This window comes from Epargyreus clarus, unplaced genomic scaffold (genome assembly GCF_041222505.1).
Source record: "Epargyreus clarus isolate Ecla_fem2 unplaced genomic scaffold, WU_Ecla_fem_2.2 ptg000011l, whole genome shotgun sequence".
NCBI classification, from domain to species: domain Eukaryota; kingdom Metazoa; phylum Arthropoda; class Insecta; order Lepidoptera; family Hesperiidae; genus Epargyreus; species Epargyreus clarus.
In genome coordinates, this window is record NW_027332219.1 from 3248378 (window position 1) to 3269470 (window position 21093).

At 35.3% G+C, this 21093-nt stretch overlaps 1 protein-coding gene across 5 annotated transcripts in view; it reads right to left on the minus strand.

Annotated features, from left to right (window-relative positions):
• LOC140745854 (uncharacterized) overlaps window positions 1-21093 on the minus strand; it is a 500815-nt gene that overhangs the window by 223541 nt on the left and 256181 nt on the right. For 2 of the 5 annotated variants that reach the window (XM_073077784.1, XM_073077783.1), the window contains one exon: window positions 14659-14758. The exons of 2 other annotated variants lie outside the window; for them this stretch is intronic. The gene's annotated coding sequence lies outside the window, so the exon portion shown is untranslated. The remainder of the gene's footprint in view (window positions 1-14658; window positions 14759-21093) is intronic. One more of the 5 variants, XM_073077787.1, reaches the window with a different exon arrangement.

Here is a 21093-nt window from a genome sequence, read left to right on the forward strand (position 1 = left end):
TCCGGCGGCACCACCGCCACACTTATTTCTACGTAATAACAGCAGTGTTAAGCGCTGCCGTGTTCCGTTTTGTAGGGTGTGGTAAGGGAGACAGACTTATCCGAGGCGTTCCAGCTTAGTCCTCAGGGGTAGCGGCGCATCTGTTGCCGACCTCAGGTAGGAATATCTAACCCTATCTGGGGTTGATCACAGATGTCCATGGGCGGCAATAGCCACTTACCATCAGGTGGACTGCATGCTAGTCTGTTACTCCTATCATCATCATCATCATCAACCCATTACTGTCCCACTGCTGGGCACGGGTCTCCTCTCAGAATGAGAAGGATTAGGCCATAGTCCACCGCGCTGGCCAAGTGCGTATTGGTAGACTTCACATACCTTTAAGATTTTTATCTCTCAGGTATGCAGGTTTCCTCACGATGTTTTCCTTCACCGTTTAAGCAAGTGATAATTAATTTCTAATATTACTCCTATATTATATAAAAAAAATCATAACATAATATAAACAAAACTTTAAACCTTTATTTTACCCCTTAGGGTCGATTTTCTGGAAACTGTGAAATAGGTATTTTCTTATTCCCAGTAGGCCAAATATTAGTTTTCTTAAAGCTTGCTAGATAACTGGTCGATTTTCAAACAAACTTCCAAACCTTATATAATCCCCTCAGGGGTGGAATATCAAAAAATCGTTCCATATGAAAAAAACTTAGTATCCAAAATTCCTTCGTATCTTCGGTAGTTTAAGCTCTACGATGATGAATAAGTCAGTCAGGAATATTCTCCCTTAAGTCTCCTTAACTAGAATTTTAAACTGGAATACAGCAGCGCCTAATACTTGTTTTTGGGCTGAACTAGAAGCGAGCCAGAATGACCATCGGCATCAGTAGCCACTTACCAGAAAGTGGACTGCATGTTCGTTTGCTACTTTTCTATACTAATATTATAAAGAGGAAAACTTTGTTTGTTTGATTGTAATGAATAGGCTCAAAAACTACTGGACCGATTTTAAAAATTCTTTCACCATTCGAAAGCTACATTATCCACGAGAAACAAAGGCTATAGTTTATATGATATATATTTGTTAAATATATTTTGAGGCGGAACAAAGTTTGCCGGGTCACCTAGTTTATTTAAAGTAAGTAAGTAAGTGTGAAGTCTCGCAATCTGCACTTGTCCAGCGGAGTACTTTAGCCTAAACTACTGTTTACTACTACTGTAGGACAGTAATGGATTAAATCAAACCATTTTTTACGCAAAACACTTCCATATTACTACAATAGTTTCCAAGGTACTACAAAGGAATTATTTCAATAGCAGTGTCTGGCAGTTTCGCTACAAAAGCGTACTGTAGTCACGAAGTTCGACTACAATAAATGGCAAAATCTCAAATATCTTTCCCCTAGTTTCTCTAGTGTCGTGCAACGTCATATAACCCGTATTTGCATGCAAATGTTTAACGCATAGTCCGTAAGGTTGTAGTGATGTGCCGCTTTTTATCGACTATCGATAAATCTAATCTAAATCTAATTAATAAATAAATAACGTTTGTTGCGATATAGGTATTTTGTTTTGAAAGCCCATGTGGCATAGTATGTGCAATCATTTCACACGCAGGGTTCCGGATTCAGTTCCACCCAGAAATTTAGGAGTACTAGGAGGAGCGCTAGATCTGTGTTAGGGTTTGTCGTTGTGTATAATAATTACAATCATAGTGTACTGGACTTCTAATAATAGGTTGTTACAGCGCCCTTGGCAGTTGATGGACGACGTTCTGAACATTTTACTACTGCTACTAACCTAACCTAACCTAACTTGTTTCTTCTGAGAAATTATTTAAACCTAAAGGAAAAAAATAAAAAATAAACTTCAAAATCATCAAATACGCAAATATCTCAGAAAGTATATCGCTTTCTATATAATTTAAAATATCGATTTAGTCACATTAGCCACTGAACGCAGAAACTAGTATTCTAGGAAGACTTCCTTACCACACCCTTCAAAATCATAACAGACCCACTACCACCTCCCACTTATAAAATATGCCAAAATTTAGAGGTTACACGTCTGTAATAAAATTCACCTAGCAAACGAGCACGCACTTCACATAATGGTTTGGTAACTGCCCATGGATATCTGTAATCAATTCCTAATGGGTTTGGGATACGCTCCCCCTGTTAAAGTTGGAATCGTACCTGCATAAGTATCCATGCGTACTCCATTACCACACCTTTCAAACCAGAACATATTATTATGACCAGAGAGAACTATTATGAGTCAGAAATAAGAACAAATAAGAAATTAAAACTTTTTATATAATATAGGAGTAGGAGACGAGCATACACTACACCTGATGGTAAGTGGCTACTGCTGTCCATGGACATCTGTAATCAACTTCAGATAAAATTAGATTTCTTTCTGAGATTGCCCATATTTAGAGATGCTGAGGACAAAGTTGAAATGCCTGATAAGATTTTCTCCCTTACCACACCCTTCAAAGCAGAACACAGCAGCGTTTAACACTGTTGTTATTAGGCAGAAATAGGTGTGATGGCATTTCTACCACCTTAAATTGCATTGAAGTTTAAAGCATATTATTCCTTATTTCCTTCAGTATAGAGTCATACTATGTCTTATCACCCGTATTTGCATCTAAATTTGTTACGCAAACACCGTATAGTTGATTAGGGATGCTACAATGTTTTATCGACTATCGATAGTTTTGGAAAATTTTCAAGCTTAAGAATAAATTAAATATATTTTACATGATTAAATATGTAGCGAGATCCCGCTACTCGTCAAGAGATGACGCTGCTGAATCACGCTATTGAAGTTTTCTAAACATCTTGCATATATACAAGCTCCGAACTGAGACTGTCGGAGCACGGCCGCTCCCCGGGCAAGATCACCTAGCCCGCCGGGAGATCTCCCTTTGCCAAAAATAAATAAATGTATCTGTAATTCATGGGCTATAGGAAATTAATTTAGCAGAAATTATATAATAATTTAAATAACAGGGGTCATACGTATCTGAGGCGTGCAAACTTAGTTCTTATGGGCAATGCATTTGTTCCGAAACTTAAATAGGAAACTAATCATATTTGAGGTTGATAATAGTTGTTTATAGGCGGTAGACATTTTCCATCAGGTGGGCTGCAGTCTGCAACTCTTCGAAAAATAAAAATGTTCGCTTATGTCTAAATACAGCAAACCACTTCTGTTTTTTAAGTAAAGGTTCTATTAATTTGTATTAAGATCCGTCGTTGGAACCACAGAAGCGTAAGAAATCAGTCTGACGTTATATTTCATTAATATTATACTGTTGGTGTAGTGTATTCTAGTCTATTAATATTTAAGTAACATTTTGACAAGAGGCCATAATAATGTTTATTGCTTGAATTGTTTATTAACCGACGTGGGTGAGCGGTCAGTGGGTTCCAGCCAGAAGCCAGCCAGCTCGGCCAGACGTGTCTTGTAGAAGCGCAATATAAAGCGTTTCAACTTAGTCTTCAAAAGTAGCAATGAACCTGTTGCCGTATTTTTGGCGCCAAAAACTTATTTTATCAGATCGACATACAACACATACGTTACCTACACTTCCACCTATGCCTACGTTAGTTTGTGCGTTGACGTCAATCAATTACTGCTGGGCACGGATCATAACAGCTTCCAATTCCTCCTCCTTTAGAAAACTTACTCCCCCTCAACATCAGCCACAATAAAGCTTAATCAACGTGCAGAACCAAATGTATCGATAACAGCACATCACTAGAGCACGCAGAACGAATTACACAGCAAAAGGCGTCCGTGGATCTTCGCCAAACACGCTCATAAAAGCCTGTGCTATTAAACGTGGTGCTGTACCAGATCCAAGATAACCAGTGAAACCGTGATAAACGGTTACTACGCTATAAGTTGTAACTACAGTCGCGACAACGGTTTTATTTCCCGGAAAAATTAAGTAAGGTAAATATGTGAAGGGATGGGTAATTTGAAAAGTGTAAGTTTGTATACCAAAGTTTGTCAATTCGGATTTTAGACTACCAATTCAGAAAATTCTACGTTCGTACGTAGAATTTTCTGAATTGGTACACCCAGCCTCTTAATCGGGGATCCGAGGAAAGAATCCTAGGCAGGCGTTAAATTAAGTATCTCTTGCTTAAGCGGCGAAGGAAGACAAGGAAACTTAACAACTAAGACTTCTTAAAGAATCTTAAAGGTTTGTGAGTCAAGTAGCACTTATTTGGGCTAGCATGGTGAACTCTAATCTAAATCCTTAAGCTGAAAGGAGATCCGTACCCAGCAGTGGCACAGTAATGAGTTGGCAAAATTCGAAAATTACACGTGGAAGGGTTGGTTTAGCAATTTTTGTCAAACCTTGAAAAACATACAAGTTGTTTATTTATTTATGTGGATGTAATTTTCAAGTTTCACTTATATATTTTGTGTTTCTTGATATAATTGATAAACATTGACGACGACAATGATGGTGATTATATTGTCGCTGATGATGATAATTTTACACAAAGAAACAAAGAAAAGTATCTATTAAACGCTTTTATAGTGCAAACAGATGGGGACAAGAAAATAGCGACTGAAACTCGGTCGGCCACAAGTAATGCAGTTTTAATTTACGCGAAGTAATCTATTTCAGTCGTTCATGAAATTAATAGTAGTGCGCTGTTGACAAAAGACGAATTGCGAATTTCTGCTCGCTAGGGAAATTCATTACATTAGTTACCAGGGCCGGATTTAGAGGTCTAGAGGCCTTGGGGCAACAAAGGAGTGGAGGCCCCCTGGCCCCAAATTATTTTCCGAATAAAATGAACAATCTTTTCAGTTGAGTTTTTCAATGGTTTTGGAGCTGCGAGCATGCATGGTATGTATGATGCTTGTAAAGGTCTAAAATTAAAAAAGGTTTTATTTAAAGTTTTTTTAAAAATCCGAAACGTACTCCATACCACAGGACAGTTGGACAGTATGAAGGTGGTAGAACCCTTTGTGGTTCAGGGGTAGCGGCGCATATGTCGCCGACCTCAGGTAAGAATATCTAATCCTATCTGGGGTTGATTATAGATGTCCATGGGCGGCAGTAGCTACTTACCATTAGGTAGAGTGCATGGTCGTCTGCTACTCCTATATTATAAAAAAAAAGTTGCACTCCTGAGGACTAAGATGCATGTCATAATTATGATAATCAGCTGGGAACCACATTTTCCATCGAAACGCAGAACAGCTTCACAGTAGAAATGGGTGTGCCTATGAAACCTCCCTGGACGAACCAAAGATTCTTCATCACAGTAGTAACATAGTCGAGATCATGATTAAAACAAATTTTCAAATATTGGCACAAAATTACTAATAGATGCTGCTGCATAACAAATAATAAAAAATAGTTATAAAAACATTTTTTCTGTGTTCTCTATTCGTTTCAAAAAACCGGTTCATATCGTAGACTGACGTCACTAAACGCCAGAATGAGATCACCAACTAATAGCACATTGTCATCCAAACCAAAAGAGTAATAATTGCAGGTCAATCGGGGGTTATTTGGATAAAAAATCAGTTGCAAGATTCACATTCACATTTTGCATATGATACGAACTAACAAGGTAAAATAAAAGTTTGTAAAAATACAACATAAATATATTTTAAAATTACATTTCTGACTTGCGAAATGAATCTCGCGAACTTATTAAGCTACCAAGAAATTCTTTTCAAAAACTCCCTGAAACAACGTACAAATGTTGCAGATTTCTCCCTATCTCCACCAACGAGACCCCACTTAATGTCATCCTGCGTTTTTATCCCTTTTCGCAAACTCAAGGATCGCAAATAAAAATGTGTAAAGACTTGTGTAACCAGCTACTAACTCAGACATGTCAAGGGTACACTTGATCTGGCAGCAGCTTAAGGTTTGTGCGCACTGGCTACTGTCCGGTAATATTTTTAAGAACAAACGCTTTAAATAAACGCTTTCTACACTCACAGCCCCACACTAGGATTCCCTGTGTCGTGGGTGCCATGGACACACACAGAGACAAATACACAAACACCCAGACCCAGAAACAGAAATCTAAATTCATCATTTAGATATCTGTCTGGCCGGGGATCAAACCCGGGACCCTTTGCGCGTCAGACCAAAAATAAGAAAATTAAGACAAAATTAAGAAGTAATGGAAAAAAAAATGCGGTGATGGAAAATGCCATGTGAGATAACAATCTTAACAAATAAAACTTCGGGTTTCTTCGGATGTCATGTGAAAATAAGTTTCGAAATCTTCAACGTGTCAGAAGTGTCACTTTGAGGTCAAATCATATTAGCGTGGTCATTGTAGCAAGAAAATTGGATATCATTTATTAAATTATATTATTTATTTTGATGTTTCTCAGCTACGATTTTTTGTGTATTCAGAGGTCCAAATCTCCCAATTGAATATCATAATAAGTCAAATCAGCGTGTACCTTGTCTTACATAACCTGGTATAGTTAATTTACGCATTTTGCGACTTATATTGGCTGCCAGTCAGATCAGTCTGAAACATTAAACTGTTCAATTGTTTCTTTTTTTAACACGCTTTTATGAGCTTGGGTTGTATGTATGTATGTACGTAACAGAGTAACGGAATCTTTGAACACGATTTCTATCTACTTTGAACGTTCAGGTTAATTCAACATTTTGAAAAATATCAAAAACCGATGACAATACACGATTTTAATAATTTTGTACCATTGTCCTTATCCTCAAGATTAACGATTTTCGAGGCGACAGAAAGCGCCTTAGAGAAAGTTCACGCAAAGTTACTATAAGATTGATTTTTAGTATTGAAAAATTATTTCCCTATAACTCAAATGTACTGAAACATATCATATAATGCCATCTTGTAGAATGATTTTTAGGATTCCGTACTAAAGGGTAAAACGAACCCTCCGCTGTCTGTACGTGTGTCACTGGGCTTTATCTCTTAAACCGTAATAGACAGACACTTGATTTTTTTCCAGACGATTATATTTAGTTGATTTTATGATAAAAACGTGTTTTTTTAGTTTTTTGAACTATATTAATTCAGAATACCGGACGAATGTCTGTTATTAATTATTATTAGAAATTTTAATCTAATGTTTTGCACCCAACTTTGGTCTGTAAAAAATCGGACAGGATCAAAACCGTACATAACCGTAACCGTAGTGTGTATAGACTCTGACACAACCAATATAAGTTGACCTTTCCCTGATAAGCATAAGTTGAACCCTTCTTTCTCCTTACACTTAAATATATAAAACTATCTTTCCGGCCGCGACTTTTTGGGGTAACGGTTAAACCGATTTTGAAGGGACATCGTCATCTCTTTTAAAAGATAACTCGATAAAAGTGTGAAGTATGAAGTAGAAGGGATCCGAAATTGAAAGAAAAGAAAGGGAAAAACTTTTATTTTACATTTTAGCACAAAAATTGCAGTTTACATGGTAAATAGTCACTCCCACTCATACACACCCGTAATCGACCCCAGATGAGATTGGTATTCTATCTGAGGTCAGCCACAGATGTATTGGTACTTCTGAGAACTAAGTTAGAATGCCTCATATAAGTGTCTCAGTTACCACACCCTTTAAACTAGCACACAGCTTTACTTAACACTCATATTACTCAGAAATAGATGTGGCGGTGGTGCCACCGGAATCAAACCAACTGGTTCTACGACTTTTAAGCGTCCTTAAGAAATTTTCAACAGAAAAATATAAAAGTCCCTTACCATGAGTTTTTACGTTTTGACAAATATGACTGTTTTGGTATTTGTTTACATATTTGCCCATATAATTTCCAATTAGCGCCCCTAGCGGATTGTATCAGAACTATAGTGTCAGTAACGTAACATTAAATGTCTAAATTGACAAAATGGCGATTTATGTTTTGTCTCTGTTTTTTGCGAACATGTGAGGCAGACAAAAAGACTTGAGCACTTACTTATTGTTATGTTACTTAATTATTGTTATGTTTACTCAGTCTACTGAAGCAAACGGTACAGAATAATGGATTGAGTAAACGTAACGGAAAATTGTGGGATGTTTTGAAAACTCATGGTAAGGGTAGAGTACACCGAAAAGGATTCAATCAGAAAATAAAAAAAAGTAACCTTCCAATTTTTTTGACATTTCATGTTATTTGCTACGCATTTCAAGTCCAGGTAATTCACAGCGGAATATCCTTTGAGTAATTCTGTTTTCCGGCCACTAGTGACAGTGAAGCCTTCATTAATTATGTCTTTTCATTAAGCACCCGACAGTTGAAGTCGTTCGTTTCAAGAAGTACTTCAAAGAATTTCTTTATCCACTTCTATATTAACTGAGTTCAATTTGCGTTTTTATGTTCTTAGTTCATTTCTTTTATTCGTTTTAAATACCTTTCGATGAGCTAGAACTATTTTTTATGTTTAATTTAATTTTAATTAGGGATACATCCTGTATATAAAAAGAATATTATTTGTTATAGTTCAACTCCTTTTATTAAAAATCATTCTATGCAATGTTTTTTCCACTGAAGATAGACATTTGACATCTTTATATTTGACATTACAATGTTTGGTAAAAATTAATACAACAACATACACATTCATACAAAAAGTAGTACCTACATAGTGGATTAGCTAAGGAGTTTATAAAATTTAACGTTAATATATTTATTATTATGTTTAATGTCTTTAACTGTTTAATAAGAAACGTTCTTGCTTATTTAACTCAAATACTTATAGGATTTTTTTGCAGTAACATTAAAAACAGCTTTTAATTGTTAATACAGTATGTATACCTTTAAAAATTGTATTTACTGGCATCGACACGGCTTATTATAACAGTAATTTAAAATAATAACTCATTTGATACTACAGTTCAAACACAGATGAAGCGGAGATGTGGCAGGAGAGCGGCATTTTGAAGGTGGTAGAATCCTTTGTGGTTCGACGTGGTGCCGCCGGCCACCGCCACACCTATTTCTACCTAATAACAGCAGTGTTAGGCGCTGCTGTGTTCCGGTTTGCAGGTTGTGGTAAGGCAGACAGACTTTTCCGAGGCGTTCCAGCTTAGTCCTCACGGGTAGCGGCGCATCTGTTGCCGACCTAAGGTAGGAATATCTAATCCTATCTGGGGTTGATTACAGAGGTCCATGGGCGGCAGTAGCCACTTACCATCAGGTGGACTATATGCTTGTCTGCTACTCTTACATTATAAAAAAAAAATTTGGTCGGAGACTTCAGCAAGAGCAGTCGAATAACGGAGATATAGTTATAATACCTTTAATGACTAGTGTGTACTTACGTATAATTGTAATTTCGTTACTCTGTACAGTTTGTGTACCTATATTAATACATGACTACCTTCAGATGACTTTCATTTTATATTACTAAGAAATCTGATTAAATATGTTAATCAAAATAAGTTTACAAAAACAGATTCAGAGATTTGCTAAAATTATTTACACAACAAACCATATTTGCTAACTAATTCTAAATGAGCAAACAAGCAAACAATTTTAATTAAGAATAAACTCGACTTGTTATAAAAGCAACAACATAATTCTCATCTAAAAATCCATTTATCACGAACTCTCCACCGAATTCGAGGTTATTGCTTGACCTTTAAGATCTAGAATTACTGTCGTCGTGAGCACCAAGTGGAAAGTATCTATCCTATAATGATTTATCAACATTTATTTGTACCGACACAAAAATATTTTTTCGTTTAGATTGTATTAGATTCGACGTCAATTAATATTATACAGGCTGTTTCTAAACGAAAAAGCAATATCTTTTCAATCACTACAGTACCATTTGTACCAAGCCGGACATTTTTGTAATATAGCAGTAGCAAATGAGCACGCAGTCCATCTGATGGTGGCTACTGCTGCCCATGGAAATCTGTAATCAATCCAGATAAGATTCGTACCTGACGTCGGCCACAAATGCGCCGCTACCCCTGAGGACTAAGCTGGAATGCGAGGCATAAGTATGTCTCCCTTACTTCACTTTTCAAACCAGAATACAACACGACCATACTCATTGTATAGTCTATGTTATTCAAAAAGATTTTATCAAATCCGACTCCTGCGTCTAGAGATAAGCGCATTCAAACAAACAGTTTCATAACACTAGTATAGATGCTTTTACGTTTCAGATAACGTAGAACCTTTCCATATTTCCCGAAAATATTTCCTAAAATAAGAGATTCTTGAACAAACCTAACATCGCATTCACAGATGTAAGGAAACCAGAAACTTCAGAGAATAAGCAATTCCGATGTCTTGTTCGTCTCAAATTGTCTGATATTAGATTTACGACAGTTCCTACTTCAAATTGTGTAAGAAAACTCTAGAATCGTTCAAAATGAGCACTTCTATGACTCAAATAGTAACCCATTCAAGAAATCGCTGACTCGTACAATAGTTCCGCCTATGAATAACATGGGGTTGTATTACGGGCGTTTTAATAGCAGCTTTAGCTCTTGACCGAGCTTGATCGCAATGCTTGACCGGTCTTGAAGAATGCATTTAAGTGAACGTTTTTACTCAAAGGATTTTAAGGCTACTGCAAAAATATGGATAAAAAATTGTGCTATGTATTCGAAAAATCTGTATTTATAGATATGAATCCACTCAATTTTTACGATTATTTAATTATTTACATTTCATAATTATACATTAGGGTCGAGGATTCGTCTGAAATAAGTAGCCTTTTGTACTATATTTTTTGCGTACAAAAACTTAAAATAAATCATTGCCTTGCAGAATTCATCATCCCTTAAAACTTGGTAGTGGCACTTAGGTCACAAAAATTATATTAATTTTCAATAACTCTATATAATACTATGATAGTGCAATTAATAAACTTAATACTTAATCTCCTTAAAAAAAGAAAACTTTAAAAAAGATATATAATATATACATATAAAAAATCTGTCAAAATCGCCTAGGACACGCCCACAAAAAACTCCCGTATGTTTTCGATCACGTAGCGCGAACCTTAGCGGTGGAGGCGTTTTATTGAATCTGCCCGTGTCTCGGTTTGAACTGAACCCGTTATTGCCTCCCTCTCAGTCTTATCTATTATTATTATTGATATGCTTCTATTGATATCGGCGATTGGGCCTCTTCACCGTTTCCCCTAATGTGACACTAGGAGCGTTTGTTTCCAATTTATGTCCCGTATAAAAATTATTTATTGTAACTACCAATTTTTCTAGTAAATTGACTTTGCTATCGTATAGTCATTTCTTAGTTATAACGGTTGGTAAAACTAAAACTGTGTTATAACAAGATTGTAAATGAGATTATTCTTTGTATTATACTTACTAACACTGTTATAAGAGATTGGTGGGGCGACAATATTTTGAATTGTAAATGAGATTGTCTTTGCATATTTTTTTGTAAATTAGAGCGTTACGACATCTTTTATATTTCATAAGAAAATAAATAAATATATTCGTGATATACAATTGAGGCAAGTGTCTAGTTTACTGTAATTATTGCAGATTTCGAAGTCGATTTAATTATATACATTATTGCAAGTACTTAAAAAAAAAATTGTCTCTCTTTTTTTAAACATTATGTATTCATTATGACTTTCTACACGAAGGAGCATTATAGGCAGATTTAATTTGACTCCTTTTTACTCAATAATAATAAGGGCCTAAGCATATTTTAAACTGTCTGTAATGATGTTCTCTAACCTAAACTAACCTAACTCTAACCATAAAAATATCTTTGAATTAACTCTACTCTATTAAACGAACTGCAACGTGAACTCTATTTCTGAACTTATTGGCTATTGCGCTGTCAATTTGTTTTCGGATGCAGGAATAAATTCCCTAACACAAAGTCCAGTCTTTGAGCGGTGCTAATAAAATTCCCAGCAATGCTACTAAATGGCATCCAGCTGTAGAGTTCAATGGAATCGTGGAATAAATGTTCTGTCAGGTTGTTTTTTGAGTTCTTGACATAAGCTTTTTTTTCTTATTTTATTTTATAATATAGGAGTAGCAGACGAGCATGCAGTCCACCTGATGGTAAGTGGCTACTGCCGCCCTTGGACATCTGTAATCAACCCCAGATAGGATTAGATAATCCTACCTGAGGTCGGTCACAGATGCACCGCTACCCCTGAGGACTAAGTTGGAACGCCTCGGAAAAGTCTGTCTCCGTTACCACACCCTTCAAACCGGAACACAGCAGCACCTAACACTGCTGTTATTAGGTAGAAATAGGTGTGGCGGTGGTGCCGCCGGAGTCGAACCACAAAGGGTTCTACCACCTTCAGCATCAGCCAAGCTGTTTGTGAACTGGGATAAGTTTAGTTAACGATCTATTGCTGTCCCACTACCGAGCACCGGTCTCGGCGAATTAGTAGCCTTCATATACCTTTGAAAACTTTTTTTAAGATTTCTCAGGTATACAGGTTTCCTCACGATGTTTTCCTTCATCATCAACTCATTATTGTCCCACTGATGGGCACGGATCTCCTTCCGAAATGGGAAGGATTACACCATAGAAAACCGCGCTGGCCAAGTGCGTATTGGTGGACTTCGCATACCTTTGAGATTTTTTTATAAATACGTTGGTATGGAGGTTTCCTCACGTTTTCTTCAATCAGAGGTGCGTGCCTAGGATTTGAACCTCGGACCCCTCGATCAAGGGGAACAGTTTCTAAACCACTAGGCTATCACGACTAATTACCTTGCCTAATTGGCTTACTCTCGTCGAATTTCTCTTAAGCGAGGCTTAGTTGCCATAAAGAAACGAAAATGTTCCCTAACGTTAAAGAAATGTTATCACAATATAAAAATACATACATAAAATTCTTTCTCAAAATACGTAAATATCGCAAAATTCTGCTTATTATGAGATACAATTTAGCTTTCACGGTCTTAAGACTTCATTTCTTCAAGATCTTCTCATTTCTTAATAACTTTGCAGACTGCATTTAAACCGACGTTTCTGAGGTAAATTATTTTACGAGAAAAATATACAGAATTGTGAAAGAGAAATAAGAATAACATTAAGGTTTTTAAGGCTCGAGAGACGTGCACGGTTTAATTCTTTGGAAGCAAGAATTATTTTTATCAATTTACAAAAATCTACGTTAGGCTAAAGCACATTTGCGATTTTGAGACGTTTTTTTGTGGATTAATGAGAATAACAATATACATAAAGGCTTTGATAACCTAGTGGTTGAAACTCGGCCTTTCGATCGAGGGGTCTGAGGTTCAAATCCTAGGCACGGACCTCTGATTTTTCAAAATTACGTGTGTATTACAAATTAATTATTTTTTTATTTATTTATTTATTTATTTATTTTTGTACACCTTAAACTAAGGGTTACAAAGGGTAAACTTAATGCCTAATGGCATTCTCTGCCAGTCGACCCTGGGTGATGGCGATAGCATGTGGTAGGCATAAACATAAGCAGTAATTATCACTTGCGTTAAAGGCGAAGTAAAATATCGTGAGGAAACCCGCATACCTAAGAATACTTAAAAAAGTTCTCAAAAGTATGTAAAGTTTAGTAATACGCACTTGGCCAGCACTGTGGACTATGGCCTAATCCTTCTCAGGAGACCCGTGACCAGCAGTGGGACAGTAATGTGTTGATGATGAATAAGAATTAACAACATTCATCAATATATCATTATATATATATATATATATATATATATATATATATATATATATATATATATAATAGGTCTAACCTAGCGTAAGCACCATTTGCAATACTTTATTTACTTGTACTTAAAACTAATTAAGTTTTTTCATTACCAAGTTTTGTAAGGGAAATTTGTTGAATAAAGTTATTCTTATTGTAAAATTATTCTTATATCACAATTATAAACTTTAAACACTATTTTAACGTTTAATTTAGAACCAAACAATTATTTATAGTAATTGTATAGAAAATACTAATCAATTAGCACACAATAATCAATTTGATAAATAGACCTAACCTTGTCACTCAAAAATAATATTTTAGCCTAGTAAAAACTAGACTAGCGACAAAAGAAACGACAGTCACGTTCGTTTGAAAACAGCCTTAATGATATTAAATTTTTCTATTCAGCGTTATATCTCACTTTGTATAAGTCCAACCAAAAAATTTATATAATATTTTAGTGTGGAAGGTACGATTTTTAACGGAATCCATAATTATGATTTTTTTATTCAGTGCTTAAATGAGAATTTTGTTTTCTTTATAGTATAGTAATAGCAAACAAGCACGTAGTCCATCTGATGGTGACCACTGACCCTTAAATATACCCTGATGAGGAGCTCATGTCCCTGTAGTTCCGGGACCAGAATAGGGCTACGGTATCCCCTGCCTTGTAAGAGGCGACTAAAAGGGGGCTTCCGGGGTTGCGGTCGGCAAGAGTGGGAGCTCGAACCACCCGGACAGTAACCCCGGGAAGGACGGCGGTATGTGTAGTCGCTTACCTTCGTGACACCAGAGATTCCGGAGTCCTCTACGCAGCGCCGAGGCCACCGGGGGGGTTTTAGTGTGGTAAAAATTCCACATAACCCCGTGCCGCTCCCACGGTACCTTTTGAAGGTTTCCCCCTCGTCAACAAAAAAAAAAGATGAGGAACCCAACTAAGCAACTCCAGAAAAGATTAGATTCCTACCTGAGAACTGCCAAAGATGCGTTGCTCCTCCTGAGGTCTAAATTGGCACGCCTCTTGTAAGTATCTCACATACCTACTATATTATGTTGATCGTCAATACCTGTAAAAGAAAATTTGAAGTTAGTATTTAGTTTTATTTCGCACCTTAAATTAGTAAATTATTTGACACATATTATTCGAAAAATAATTAAAAATAAAATTAAAATAAAAATAAAATTAAAATAAATAAAATTAAGTTTTTCTTTAGCTGGAAATTTGTGTGATGATTTTTTTTACTTTTAAACTAGTAAATAGAATTTTCTAGTAATGCCACCTTTTTACCCTGAAAACAAAATAATGGAAGATCAAATTTCGATCAACTGAAAACAGCTGCCAGGTATACTAGACACTCCAAACCAATACAATAGACGTTACCAACAATACAAGGGCTATTGATAAGCTTATACAGAAACTAAGTCCGCAGTCTCTCCCAGCTTCTAAGTGCTATTAGAACTGAATTGAATACTCAATGATAGAGGCGTTCAAGTTTCGACTTCGATCGCAACAATGCTGTACCAATTTCTGCCTAATAATAGTAGTGGTATGCACTGTGTTCTGGTTTGAAGGGTAGTCTGAAAAGTACCAGTCTCCTTTACGGTGGTAATTATCGTAGTAAAGGACACAACTTTTCAGAGGCGTTCCAGCTTAGTCCTCAGGAAGCGGCGTATCCGTTGCCGACCTCAGGTAGTACCTAATCCTATCTGGGATTGATTACAGATGTCCATGGGCAGCAGTAGCTACTTACCATCAGGTGGACTGCATGCACGTTTGCTACGCCTATATAAAAAAAAGATATAAATAAAAAACCCCACTGTCGCTCATGTGTAACCCCCCTTAGTATTTGTACATTTTGCTATATTTCATTTTACATGCACGATGCACATTATCATGTAATATAAACATCAAATTAACATATGTAACCGTTGAATAGCCAAAATTGGTCAGTTAACTGAAGTTTAAACGTTTAATTTTAACCTGAACAGAACAATAACAAGTTATTTAACCAATTACAGCAAATAGATAAACTATAGTTAATCCAGTATAAGCCAGTTGAAGTATAAAATACAATTTTGTAGGTTGTATTTGCAATATGACAACTAATAACCAAGGGAATTTAGTATTAAATAATGGAATAAACAGTTCTATAGATTACTAGCTGACCCGGCAAATATTGTGTTGCCATATAAATACAAAATGTTAAGGGTGAACAACCCTTATCACTTAGGGGTATGAAAAATAGATAGTAGCCGATTCTCAGATCTACTCAATATGCATATAAAATTTGATGAAAATCGGTAAAGCCCTTTCGGAGGAGTACGGTAACTATTGTGACACGAGAATTTTATATATAAGATTATGAATTAATTTCGAATCGAATTTAGTTATTTTTAGAGATTTTGCGGCAGTTATTTATTTAATTTTCTAGCATTTTTAATTCGTTTTTGAGATCAGACAAAAATAAGATCAAAAATTGACCTTTAAAGTATAAGTATCTATGTTTTTCTGTAAAACATTTTCAGACATACTGTAGAAAGAAAACTTGAGAATAATAAGAAAAATATTTGTAGCCGTAATTAGACCTCGACTTAAAAAGAAAAGTTTTTTGATCTTTCCTGTGTTGTTTTTGAAGGTACGTTTATCAAAAAACCGTAACTTTCTATTCGTTAAATACAATATTTTATTGTTCATATCCTTTATGTTATCTTTGCTTGTATGTATCTATGCACGTATGTCTTACTTGATTTTTATTCGAATGTAGAGGATAATTTTTTTCGTGTGTTTATGTATGTATGTAAGTTTGTATGTGTGTCTCATTCTTTGTAACCACTGTAACCCTTATAACTCGATGCTTACTATACGTGATAATTTGTATGAGTTTCATATTATTTTTACTGTACACATTTGAATTTAAATTTAAGTAGATGACATTACCTGCTTACCGCTTTAACTAACCGATTAATTTCGGGAATGGAATATGTAATATTATAAATTAATATTTTAAAATAATAAGTAACACGTTTTAATAATATAGTTTTATATCAGAACAGCATACTTTCATTACAATAGAAATTTTAACACAACCGCTGAAGTAGGAACAACTCTGCTTCAAAGTTCGTGTAACTTCCCGTAACATTACACATAAGTATGTTACATCGTACAAGTATGTAGTAACGATAGAACATACTTGAAATTATTCTTTTTATTTCAAAATTAGAAGATTAATACAATACTTCTTATAAACAGATAAAGTAATTGAGAAATCGGTTTAAATAATTAAAAAAAAACACGATTGTTTAAAAATTATAATATAAAAAGAGTAGAGTTCCCTCATAAAGAAATAAATGAATATTTTCGAAATACATTACTGTCCGCAGATTCCGCCGAATATAGGATAAAAATCTTATTTAATGACGATACAATTTGTAGATACATTGTTACCACTAAATATACCCTCAACTCTTACCATATATAATAATTGCTGTGGGTCTTACCTAACCTTCATTATTTACATTCTAATTACAATTTAATAAGATGATTGTATTAAATTTCTTAAGTACTTGAGTTTTGTGAAAAAGAACTTATAAAACCAGTAATGGATAGTGTAATATAATTTTAAAATAATAAGTATCAAATTTAACTACAAAGTTATATATCAGAACAGCATAACTTCATTACAGTAGATATTTCAACACAACCGCCGAAGTTGGAACAATTCTGCTTCAAACTTCGTGTAACTTCACGTAACATTACACACAAGTATGTTACATTATACAAGTATGTTGTAAGCTTGAAGTGTGACGAAAATTAATCTTTATTCTAAAACATAATATTAAAAATAAATTCAGGAAATCAGTAAGTGTTTGGATAGTAGAATTACTTTGTCTCAGTTTCTATATACAGATGTATACAGGTTGGATTCTCGAAGTGTGCATAGATGACCATATTCGAAACTATAACTGTGTGTACAGAAAACTCGCCATTTTGGTTGACAACCTATAATTATAAAAATACTTGTGCTGACCGATAGGCTAATCGTCATCAAGCCTAGACTACTGAAGGTACAGGCGTGAAATTTGCACAATAGGTTTCTTTTATAAAGGCACTAAGGTTTTTTTTTGATATTCCAGCTCTAAGGGGTTATATAGGAATTAAAAGTTTGATTAAAATCCGCCAATTTTTATGCAAGCTCTATGGAACTTAGTATTTAGCCGTCTGGTTCTATATAGTGAAACACAACCATTTTTAGAAAATCTGCCCTAAGGTGGGTAAAACAGGGGTTTAAAGTTTTTATTATGTTATGTTTTGATTTACGCGTAAGATGTCACTGGCAAAAGCAAGTTATGTGAACTTTGTAAATGTTGATTTCCACGAAAATGTCTTCTAGGAAAGCCTCCATTGTTTGCAGTTCGACGAAACGTAATGTCTTGGACATTCAATTAACAAAATTTCAGCTTAAAACTTAAGTGTTTAAGTAAATTCAGTCAATTAGGAGAGCAATTTATTATTTTGTCCCAATAAATTTCGGTCGCAAAGACAAAAGGTAGCTAATGTCTGGGGAAATAAACAACTAAGGAACATTTTGAACTAGATTATGTTTTCTATATAAAAGAAAGAAATTATTTTGTAGCCCACCTGATGGTAAGTAGCCACTGCCGCTCGTGGACATCTGTAATCAATTCTAGTTATAGTTGAGGTCGACCTTAGGTAGAAATGTACTTTTATCAGGGGTAGCCTACAGATGCCTATGGGCGGCAGTAGCCACTTGCCATCAAATCGATATGTATGTATACCTGAGATCAATAATGAATGCTTGGATAAGTATGTTTGAACGGTGTGATAAAGGAGACCGGGTTCGATCCCCGGCCAGATCGATATCTGAAAGATGGATTTACATATCTGTATCTGGGTATTTGTGTATTTGTCTTTGTGTATGTTCATAAAAACCCATGATACAGGGAATCCTAGTGTGGGGCTGTAAAAGTAGAAAGCGTTTTAAAAAAATGTAGTAAACGTTGCAAAAACTACCTGTGAATCATTACTTACATCATTAAAACCATACTGTAACCATAGCACAAGAAATACGTAGAGCGTTTGTAAAAACAAGTAATCAACTAATGACTATTAATGAAACAGCGCCCCTTAGGGGTTTCCTACTCTATGTGGGTGTTTAGAATGACTTAACATTTTTCATTACCTAAATGCGAATTTACATGATTGTAAGTGCCAAATTAATAGTCCTATCTAAATATAGGTCTCTTTACTCGACTGCAGAGGGCAATGTTTTGCGAGCGTGAGTAAATATATCTTAATATCACACCTAAACGGCTTGATACATTTGACATAAGAGGTTTTTTTTATAACATAAGAGTAGCAGACGAGCATGCAGTCCACCTGCTGGTAAATGTCTACTGCCGCCCATAGACATCTGTAATCAATCCCAGATAGGATTAGATATTCCTATCTGAGGTCAGCCACATATGCGCCGCTACCCGTGAAGACTAAGCTGGAACGCCTCGGAAAAGTCTGTCTCCCTTACCACACCCTTCAAAACGGAACACAGCAGCGCCTAAAACTGCTGTTATTAGGTAGAAATAGGTGTGGCGGTGGTGCCGCCGGAGTCGAACCACAAAGGATTCTACCACCTTCAAAGGTGTTGTTAGATTTATATAAATTGTGGGAGTGGCATACATTACTTCTTTTTTTTTAAGAATTCGGTTCTTTTGTATTTCATACTAATTGTTAGTTAAGTTACTAAAGAGTAAAAGTAGGTAGAATAAATGGATATTGACTTAAAAAGATTTGGTGGAGTGTTGGTTTAGTCATCTTTAACACATTACTGTCCCTCTGTTCTACGGGTCTTTTCTGGAAGTGATAAGCGGTTAAGGCTATAATCCACCTTGCTGGCCAAATGCAACTTGGTAGACATTGCACCTTTGATTTTTTTTTAGTTTTCCTTCACCGTTTTATCAAGTGACGATTAATTTCTAATATGCACATAATTTAAAAAAAATCAGAGGTCCTTGCCTGGGATTTGAAACTCGGACCCTACGTATGTGAAACCGAGTTTCTTAACCACTAGGTTGTTACTTTTGGTTTGTTGGTGAATATAAATTTACTTGTTAAGTTTTTTAAATATGAATTATTTTTAACCGACTTCAAAAAGGAGCCGGCCGCTCATATTAGACACGCTGTTTACATCGTTATCCATAGAAATATATTGAGCGCCGACTTCAGAAATATGTACTAAAGCAACATTTATTTCAATTATTTTTTACTTTGTAGTGACATAGAAGTTGGTTGTATTTTTTTGTTCAATTTTTTTTGTTATTCGGTAGCCTCCTTTCTTGCTACCAATCTCTGCTTAGTCGACAAAAGACCAGGATCAAGAAGTGCTAATAAAGCATCTGTAGAAATCTTAGAACCGTGGATAAGCCAAGTTAATGCGTTTAGGTTTGTGTCTTGAGCATTCACTTAAGCTTTCGGATTTGTATCGTAATTGGATTTATGTGAAACCTTCATTGATCATTAAGATGTTCTTAATAACGTAATCTTGTATTTGTTTTGGCTTATATGTTTTGTAAGTTTTTTGTTCCAATTTAATTTATTTTGGAATTACGAATGGTTAAATGTGAAATGTTTCATTTTTGACACACCCTGCAGCCTATACTTTTGGTCAAATTTCTCGAAGTAATGTCTCGGGAAACTTAGGATATTTGGAGGTGATAAAAAAGGGTCGACGACGCGAGAACTCGAGAAAATTTAATAATCGAGAAAATAGATCACAGTCATAGATTTCATAGTTTACTTAAAAATTCATTTATTCTCACGAATTTTTAGCAGAGAATTCTCAGAGAAAAAATCTATTGAAAAATAAAAAAATCTACTCCAGAGTCCCATGAAAGACCCAACTTGCAAATTTCTAAACACCGGATTTTCCAAAGTGTTATATATTTTGGATTAACCTGTCTTCATAGTTCAGTTGCCACCTAAACAAGCCGTGCTTTATAAATAAAATATTCAAAAGCATTATCGTCTTGTTACGGGTTCTTATAAAATGAAAGGAAATAATGCTTTAAATACATATATTGACAGAATTATAATGAAATACTAACTAACCTACTATTAGCCTACTGAATGGAATGTTAACTAGAGCTTATAAGAATGATTACATATTAGGTAAATAACTAAGTTCTAATCTAGGTTGGACGCCAGGAGAGTTTTTTTCTTTCTTGCACTGAGTCATCAAAGTCCTGCAGTGATTTCGGAACTCTGCCAAAACCGTGCCACGGCAAATTCAAGGTTTTAATTAATCTAACTTCCCTTAGTGTATTAGGTGGAATTACCACTACTCAAAAGGGCGTTTCGGTAAGCTACAACAAGATAATTACAGTTTAG